At 35.7% G+C, this 9,608-nt stretch overlaps 1 long non-coding RNA gene across 1 annotated transcript; it reads right to left on the reverse strand.

Annotated features, from left to right (window-relative positions):
* Positions 1-7,044: 7,044 nt before the first annotated feature.
* Positions 7,045-9,608, reverse strand: LOC132276936 (uncharacterized). The gene is made up of 2 exons (XR_009470960.1): positions 9,468-9,608; positions 7,045-8,811 (listed from the first exon to the last, which is right to left on the reverse strand). It is a non-coding gene; the product is annotated as an uncharacterized LOC132276936 (long non-coding RNA).

Raw genomic sequence — 9,608 nt, forward strand, 5'->3', positions numbered from 1 at the left:
AAATTTTCTTTCGACATGGTCAGCTTGGAAAAATTATTTTAAGGCGGGTTTCTTTCTCCTGTTTTTCCAAAAAAACATCTTTTAGTGCCTCAAAACGGCACACGATCTTCAGCATTTTCTGCCCAGGTACCGTTCATTGCTGGTGCGTCCTTCGGCCGCGACGACGCTCGTTTTGTTTTTGTTCTTTTTACCTCATTCGGACTACCAATCAAGTGATTATTGAGTCTAACTTGATTAATTTTTCGTTGTCTATTCAATTGTGTGCTTGGTAGCACCCACAACTTTCTAAAAATTATGATTTTGCCCATAGGGCTAAACTTGTCCGTTTTTTAAAACTTTGCTTCAGCATTTTTGTTTTCTTTTAAGTTTTGTGGCTTCATGGGAAACCGTGTTTGTGTCTTAGAGATAACGTACATCTCTTGAGACTTTGTTTTCACGTGAAATGACCATTTTGCCCTTGTGGCATATTTGGTCTTTTTCACCTCTTGCTTTTGCGTTTATTCTTGTTTTTGCTTCCACATTCTGGATCCGTAATCGAGTCAACTTTTGGATCGCATTGACTATCCGGGTTTGTGAAAATTCGGAACGTCACAAGTGGTATCAGAGTGTCCGGGTTTGAAAACTTTGGACGAATGGTTTGGGTGCATATTATACTTTTGTTGACTGCTTTGAAATGTTTACTTGCTTCTTGATAACATGCTTATATGCTTATATGACAAACTATTTAGGAGCTTTACTTTAACTATTTTAGCATAACGTATATGTCTAGTTGTTTTAGCGCGTTGTGTATGCTTGTTTGTCTTAGTACGTTATATATATATATATATATATATATATATATATATATATATATATATATATATATATATATATATATATATAGATATTGTGTGGCTTAGCATGTTTACAGGCTTATGTGGCAATTCATTTGGAAAATTTCATCAACCACTTTAGCATGTCATATCTGCTTAGTTGTCTTAGCATGTTATATATGCTTAATTGCCTTGACATGATTGTATGTAACCTGTCTTCATGTCTTATGTTTTCTTTCACATATGTCGACATACCATGTGTCTATGTGCTTCTTAATGACATGTTTGATGTCATGACATGTTTACGTGCTTAGGTAACTATGTGTTTAGAAGCATTCGTTAATCATTATAGCATGACTTGTATGTTACATATGATAGTATGTTTTACATTTATATAGCACTTGTATGCTTGCGTGCTCACTTATCTAAGTATTTTGAAATTTTTTTGTTTAACACAGCTTAATGTCAGGTCACGGTCTCCACTTCTTGATTTAAGGGCCTATGAGGATATAGTTCAAAAGGCTATACTTGTTGGGACAGAAGCTCGGGGTGCAGAACGGGTTAAGCAGTCTAGGGAACGTTGTGAGGATGAGTCTCCATCCTCTGGGGTGTAAGCAAAGGCGGCTAGAGTCGGGGGTGTTACTTGCTCATGGGGACCATCACAGCACATTCGTCCCACGACCCCAGCCCCTTTGACTGTGAGGTCCATTTGTGAGATTTTATTTCACCATTGCCATTAGCCAGGGCACATCAGGCCTCATTGAACTTGGCTCCATGCACAGATCATTCGACATGCTGCTATTGCTATAAATGAGGTTTGCGGGGCTTGTAATTACTGTAAGCAGACTGGCCACTTCAAGAAGGAGTGTCCATCATTGCAGGCTAAGACTGGGGGCAGTTCGTAGGTTTAAGGGTAGCCGCAACAGGCCAGGTCTGCGCCTACAGTTCCAGTTTCTTCGGGGCCAGCCCGAAATGTGATTTGCCATCACTGCCAACAGCCAGGGCATATCAAGCTTCACTGCCCGCAACTTCAGTCTTAGGGCAGCAGTTCTTAAGCTAGCCAGTCTCAGACCAGTAGATCTTCTACTCTAGCGAGGGGTGTGACTGGAGTTTGCCACTATTACAAGTAGCCTGGGCATTTCAGGAGGGAGTGTCCATGTTTGCAGAGCAGAACATCTTATGGTGAAGGTTTACAAGCAACACAGACACAGTCTGTAGTGGTTCAGTCCGATTTTTGGGTTTCACAGACTCCACAGCTAGCGGCATCAGTTGGTTTTCATCCAGTCGGAAGCTCTACGCCTTCTGTTTCTCATCAGTCAGGTCAGCAGGGCAGTTCTCAGCATACAGGGGCTCAAGGATGAGTCTATGCTTTGCCTCAAATTGATACTTCCGCTGGGACATCGACAGTACGAGGTATCTTTCTGGTCTTTAGTTCTTTGGCTAGAGTTCTTGTTAATTTGGGTACATCACATTCATTCATTTCTGCTTTATTTGCATATTCTTTGGATCTAAAGGCCACACAGCGAGACAATTTTCTCTGTGTTGACATACCCGTTTGGGTTTCTGTGTCTTTGGATCAAAATTTTTAAGGTTGTGCTATTGAAATAGCAAGGCGGACCTTAGGGTTCGATTTCGTTATCCACGACATGACGGGCCTTGACGTCATTCTCGGGATGAACTAGTTGTCTTTCTTTCAGGTTACGGTTGTTTCCTCCTATGGACAGGTGTCTGTTTGTTTTTCCAAGAGGGATCCTTTTCTTTCATGGGAGATCGGAGTGATTCCCACCCGGCGTTGGAATTCAGCATTTGGTGACCGGAGTCGCCACAAGTTTTACTTGGCTACTGTACTAGTCGAGAAAGATCGGGGTTTCGGGTCGTGTACTACCGGCAATTGTTGAAGAGTTTTAAGTGTCTTTTTAAAGGAGTTAATAGAGTTGCCTTTTATACGGGAAGTTATTTTTGCCGTTTATGTCATTTTCGGTACAATGCCGTCCCTATGGCACCGTATTGTATGACACCGGTAGTGTTAGATCAAGCTGAATGATCAGTTCTTCGTATGAAGAAGAAGGTTGGTTCGTTGCAACTTGGGAGGTGTTTTCGCTTTTGAGTTTCGTAGAGTCCGATCCATTGTCTGGAGGGCACAAACTTGTTAGGCTTTGGATTCATGATTAGAGGTTATTGATAAGGGTGTTTTGCAATGTAGGAGTCATTAGCTCTACTTGCATCGAGGATTTAAGGCTTTAAGCGTAGTGGTGCCTATGATGTTATTGTCAAAGTTTTGGGATTGGCTAAGGTGAACTGTCCGGACATCTTTGGAACATACCCCAATTCTCACAAAATGCCTGGTTCCCGTAGTGCTTTTGGTAACGATCATTTTTGGCATTGGTGTCATTTGAATAGAGAAGGTGGGCCAGGTTATGAGCTAGTACCTTATACTATTATGCTACCGTACCAAGTTGAGTATTATAGGCGAGTACTAGTTGCCGTCGATGCTACCTTACTGACGAGTAAGTGTGGGCAGGCACTAGACTCTGTCGTTACCACGCACTTGAGTATGTTGTGGGAAGGTTCTAGTCACTACTCTTTTTGCCATATCACTTTAGGCTAGGTGTCTTGTTTCGACGTGTCGTTGTCTTGGGGATTCCTTTGGTTTTTGACGTTGGGTTGGTTCGTCGGTCCGTTTGAGCGGTGTCTCTCGGTTCATGGTTTTGAGTTCCTTTATTTGATCTCAATGCTTTTGGAATCGTCTTTTAGCACTTTACAATCGGTCCTTTGGTCTGACCTTATGTTCTGTCCCAGTTCAGTTCCTCTCGGTATGTTCCTGATTTCGCGGACGAAATCTCTTTCAGGAAGGTAGGTTGTAATGACCTGGTCATTTTCCTTCCTTTTCCATTCTCTCAAATTCTATGGATAATTTTTTTCCGTTGATTTCTTTTTATGAGTTTTCTTTTTCCGTCATTTTTCGTTATCTTTGCATTTTGCGTAACCTATCAGGTCGTACTCAGATTTGATTCCAACTTTGCATGCATTCATTTTACTTGATTTCTATGTAATCCACATTTTTACTTTTATAGAAAAGCATACTAGATGTTTACTTTTGACCGTAGGGGTATAAAAGCAAAGATTCTTGAAAATTATTTTCTTTACATGGGGTGTTTTTCGTAATTATCTTTTGATGAAATTTTGTATTTAAGGTTCTTTTATATGTATCTTTTGAATGGTACCTCATTTTGGGCTTTATGATAAATTCACTTTTTGAGTTATCTAATGGAGGGGCATTTGTGTAATTATGGAAAGTTTTCAAAAAAGTTTCTCATTTTGGTTTCAACCTTTCATGAGGGGTTTCTTTTCACTTTTTATCCACTTTGTCTCATCCAGAATATTTTTTGTGATTTTTATTTAATTTATTTTAAATTTTCGAACCCCATTAGTCACCAATCTTGTCCGGGGCATATCTCCTCGCTCAGGGCTCGATTTTTGACCCCATTTCTTTTGTTAACCTTATAATTCCATTTCAAAACTTTTTTGTTCACGGACCATCGGCATTTGAGCGCGTCTTCATTGATTTCACTTTTTGGATCCAAACGAGCCCCGTTCGAACTGTTCGGGACACTTTTTTGACCTATTTAGAGTTAGTGGATGAGAGAGAAAGCATCTCTAACTTTTTATTTCCTAAAGTAGTTGCAGCAGCCACCATTTCTAGAGCTTGGAGGTAGCCTTCTTCTCTCTCCTCTTTTCATCTATTTTTTCTTTGATTTTTATCTTCACGGTTCATACTTTTTTGATCCCCTCGACGATGCGGTCATTTCTATCTGAACGGTTTCCAATTTGCAGCACTTTGATTCTTGGGTTGTGAGTTCAAGCTTGGATTTGGATCTTATTTCTTGAAGGTTTCTTGCCATCCTTGTTGTCCCGCCAAAACCCTAAAGTTTCTTCGCATTTTGTGGAGTTTGATTTTTGTGGGATTTGAGATTTTCATCTCAAGTCAGGTAAGGGGTATTTCATGTTTATAATCTTAGTGTTTTACATATTTTTGAGGTTTATATAACTTATATGCATGTTTAAAGTTTAGATCTAGAAATAGTTTTTCTTTTAATTGAATGATGATTTAATTTCTTAGTTAAAGCGTGCTTAAATTTAATTAATAACATGATATTTGGAGAGCCCTTATCTTGCAGTTCATCATATATTATTTTTGGAATTTTTGGATGACTTTTGAAATTTAGAGATTTTTAATTAAGTAAATTAATTAAAAATTAATTAAGTGTTTTAATGGCTTAATTGAACTTTTGATTTGATATTTGAGTTCTTCATGATATATTGCTTATTATGTGTTAATTTCATTTGGTGATATTTTACAATCTAGAGGAATTTATTAATTTTATATTACTAGCTTCCATTTAATGAAACAATGATTTGTTGGTATCTTTGATATTTTCAAGGCCTACTATGTTACATGCCATGATAGTTGAGGACTTAGGGCATGTCTTGTGTGTTCCCACAAATTGATTGTGTATGATATTCGATTATGTGCATTTGGTATATGTGTATATACTTGTTGTGCACAACTTATTGATTTTGGAAACTTTGGATGTCGTAAGAACGACCATGGCCATGGCAAGGCTCTAGTACGGGGGACAGAAGGAGCCTTCTATTTTATAGTGTGCACTTAAGGGGCAAACACCCATTGTCTAGTAACCTAAATGATGCTTGGGTCCAGTTTTATTCCAGCTTGACGTCCAAGTCTCCGCTTGTTTGATTTTGCATTTTAAATTCCAAGTTGTTTACTTTGCGAATTTATATTTTGTTATTTGGCATTTGATGTTCAATATTGCTTAGTTGCTTATATATTGTGGTTTATGATGTGGATGTTCTAATGTAGCTTAGGATAATCCCTTGGGGCCCGTTTACTAACGCTTTTACTTTCTTACTTTTGCTTTTTCGAAAAGTAAAATCATGATTTTGATTTCTTTGAGATGAAGCAGAAAGTAAAATTATGTTTAGTAAATTGCGAGCTACTTTTGAAATTTGAAAGCAAAACATAGAAAGTGTGTTTAGTAAATTATTGTCTACTTTTGAAATTTGAAAGCAAAACACAGAAAGTGTGCTTAGTAAAAAATAATAAATTTCTATTTTTGCTTTTGGTTCTTGAATTGCTTTTGGTTCTGATTTTGGTTTTCTTTTATGAGATTCCATTTTCTTTTCTTTTTTTAATAAAGAAATGTATAATGAATAAAACGGAAATTAACATTTGCCTACATGAAATATAAATAGAGCATGGACAAAATTTCAGGTCATAGTTTAATGGTTCTTACAGATTGCATGGGTAGGGATCCCAACTGCACCTGCCTGGCTTCCAACACAAATGTTCATTAAGGTACTGTCAAAATTTTCAGCTTGTTCTCATGTGTAGCTCACTATTATGACTTTATTTCTACAGTTGAAATTGCTAATTTTTTTTTTTAGAAAACCAAGACTTGAAACAGAGTCATTTTAAGGTACTTATTGTTTGCTTACTTCTTGTGTTTGCCTGCATTCTGATAGGCTCAATTATGAGAGAATGTAAATTATATGCTCCTCTGGCAAAATTTTAAGATCAGATGATGGTTATCGATATTGCTTTCCTCATGTGGTAATATTTAGAAGAAGAAAAAATAATTTTCTTGAGGATTCTTTGGTTTGTCATCAAATGGCTACTTTTTGTGTTTTTTAAAAAAATATATGCGATTTTTGTATATCTGTCAAAATTTAACGCGATTTGTTTGGAGATGATGCTAATAATGTCTTTTTCTGTATCTTCTACCACTGTTTATAAATGCATTAGATCTGTCATATATGAGAAAGTGCATTATTCTTTAGCAAAAAGAGATCAAATGTAAATATGTATATACTGAAGTGTAAACTTCTACAAAAACTAATGGGAAATTGGGAATATATTGGTTATCAATCTAATCTAAATGCATCCCAAATTGGTAGCCTACAAAAACGTAATGACTCTGAGACTTGAGCAACAAAATCCAAATCAGATGTGAACCCTTCAAGATCATTCTTTAACAGATGACTGGATAGAGCATTCAGAAGGAAAATCAGATAAGGATAAATATATTGAACTTCATAGGAAATTTTATGTCTGATTTATAAGACGAGAAATTTGGAGTTAGCATACACATAATATCAAAAGGATGCAGATTATAACATAAATTCAAATGGCATTTAGATACAAAATTAATCCTAATAAAAATGACAATATTGCAATATCCAAATAGAAAATTAATCCAAAGTGACAATATTACAATATCCAAGTTGAAAAATAGAAAAATAATCCTAATAAAAGTTACAATATTATAATGAGCAAATAGAAGTGATTCATCTATCATGATAGTTGTTCCACAACTCATTTGCAACTGCATCACGGGTTTCACTCATCTCTTGAATTAGCTCCTATGTAACATTTACTCTCTGAGAAGTACCACCTAACTCCACTTCTTCTTCTTGAAGATTGGCATTCTCATCCCCATATTCATCAAAAAGACGATCTAAATGGGTTTCGTTACGAATAAAATTATGTAATGTGCAACAAGCAATAACGATAAGTGTTTGTACACTCAGTTTGTAAGGAGGCATCAACTTAAGGATCGGCCAACGCATTTTTAATATACCAAAACAACGTTCTATCACATTTCTCAATACAACAATTAACACACTTCTACAACTTATTAGATCCGAATAAAATAACCTAGCATTGAACATATAATACTGTAAAATAATATAAGGAACAAAATCTTTATATTACAGTAACTAAACACAATAAAGATGCTGTCTGGTTATGTGCTTGCCTCACCATTCAAGTTTAGAATGACTGTTCAAATATAAGAAAATCTGAAATTTATCCATGTTTTACCAAATTGCCAGTATAAGATTGATGAAGATGGTATATGTTATTTTATCTGTTTAATTTCAAACCTTTTTAACTTAGTTCTACACTTGTTAGTGAAGCATCCACTCAAATAAAGATTAGACCCAATCATGGGTGGTATGGATAGTTGGAGCTAACATACTGTCATCAAGATGAAAGAACCTCTAGGCTTCTGTTCTTAATGTAGACTTCAATTTCGACTTGAATAGAAGGATGAATAAATTATCCACCTTCAAAAATCAGAAGAAATAGTAAATTATTCACTCATTTTGCACACTTACTTTTAAAACTCTTCATGGTTTTATTTGTAAGTTTAAAATTTAGATGTTAATATGAATTAAATATTTAGATGATTGAAGGTCTAGGTTTAGCTATATTAACCAACAAATTGTCTCAAAATCACTATATATAAGCTGTCAAATTGCAAAAGTAAGTTTTTCATTATGTTATAAACCATACTGCCTTTATATATGGACAAAATGAACATGTGATGAAACACTAGTTCCTGCAGAAATCAACATTACATAATAGATAGCAAAACCCATCTCACATAGTTATATTTTGAGAAGCAAACAACCTTGATTTTATTTTCATTTACTCCCAAAAGAAGATATAATGATTGTCAAATGTGGAAAGTTCTTTGTTAAAACTACTCATCACCACAGATTTAGAGTAAATCAATTCAAGTATAGGTGTCTTTCGACCTTGAATAGCTATAAAGCATGGATGGAAAAAAGGAACAGAGTCACAAAAAGGAAAATGTTGTCTATAAATTTCAAGCAATTTCATTATTACCCAAATCAGAATAAATCCTGAACATGAATTAAAACTAAAAAAAGAGGCTTTAAAAGTAGCAGATGAAGCCATTATTTGTAAAATAAATTCTAGAATAACAAATTAACAATACAGCCTTGCAAGCATGAACCTTTTACTTCAATTCGAACATGAAACATAATTAAATAATCAAAATTAACCATATATAAGACATACATACAATAAAAGAACAGAAAATGAAAGGAACGTTGAATACCTTAGAAGTACTAGTTGGAGAAGAACTCAAGCACGAATTTGTTCTTGAAAAATCTACATTGGAAAGAAAATTGAAGTTTAAGAACTCAGTTGTAGAAGGTGAAACCCTAGAATTTCCATGGAAATGGACACTGATACCAAATGGGTACTGTGCAGATGATGTACCCATCAAGAAAAGAGATAATCCAATTCACCAGAACCAATCAATTCCAAGAAAAAACAACCTTTTAGAGACGACATTCACCAGAACCAATCAATTCGAAGAAAAAGCAAGCTTTTAGAGACGACACTTACAGTTAGGAATTGGAAGACCCAAATTGAAACCCAGAAGACTATGAAATCAAGCTCACAGAGAAAACAATTTTCGTTGTTGTTCACTAAATCAAAATTCGGAAAGCAAATGGTACTAAAGACAAACATAGCATAACTGGACAGAAATGATTACATAGGGACCGAGTATTGGACCCAATATAGATGAAATTGAGGCCCATATTGATGCAACTATTACCAAAAAAAAAATAAACGAAATCCAAAACCAGAACTTCTCATAGAAATTACACAAAGAAAAAAAGATATTTCACTCATAAAAATGATACAGGAAGAGAAATTGCAGATTCTAAGGCAAAATCTTCATATACGAGAAGAGAGAGAATTTGAGAAGAAAGAGAATTTGAGAAGAGGGAGAATCTGAGAAGAGAGGGCGAACTTACCAGTGGTGTTGTTGGTCGGCCGTTGAGTCTCCGTTGCCGATCGATGCTCGCAGATGAGGGATGACAATCACCTGGTAGAACTTTCTTGAAGAGGCGAGAGGCTAGGGCTTGGATGTTACGGATGATGATAAAAAAAAAAAA

This window comes from Cornus florida, unplaced genomic scaffold (genome assembly GCF_030987335.1).
Source record: "Cornus florida cultivar Cherokee Brave unplaced genomic scaffold, ASM3098733v1 CherokeeBrave_3.0.0_Hap2_Chr10, whole genome shotgun sequence".
Taxonomy (NCBI): domain Eukaryota; kingdom Viridiplantae; phylum Streptophyta; class Magnoliopsida; order Cornales; family Cornaceae; genus Cornus; species Cornus florida.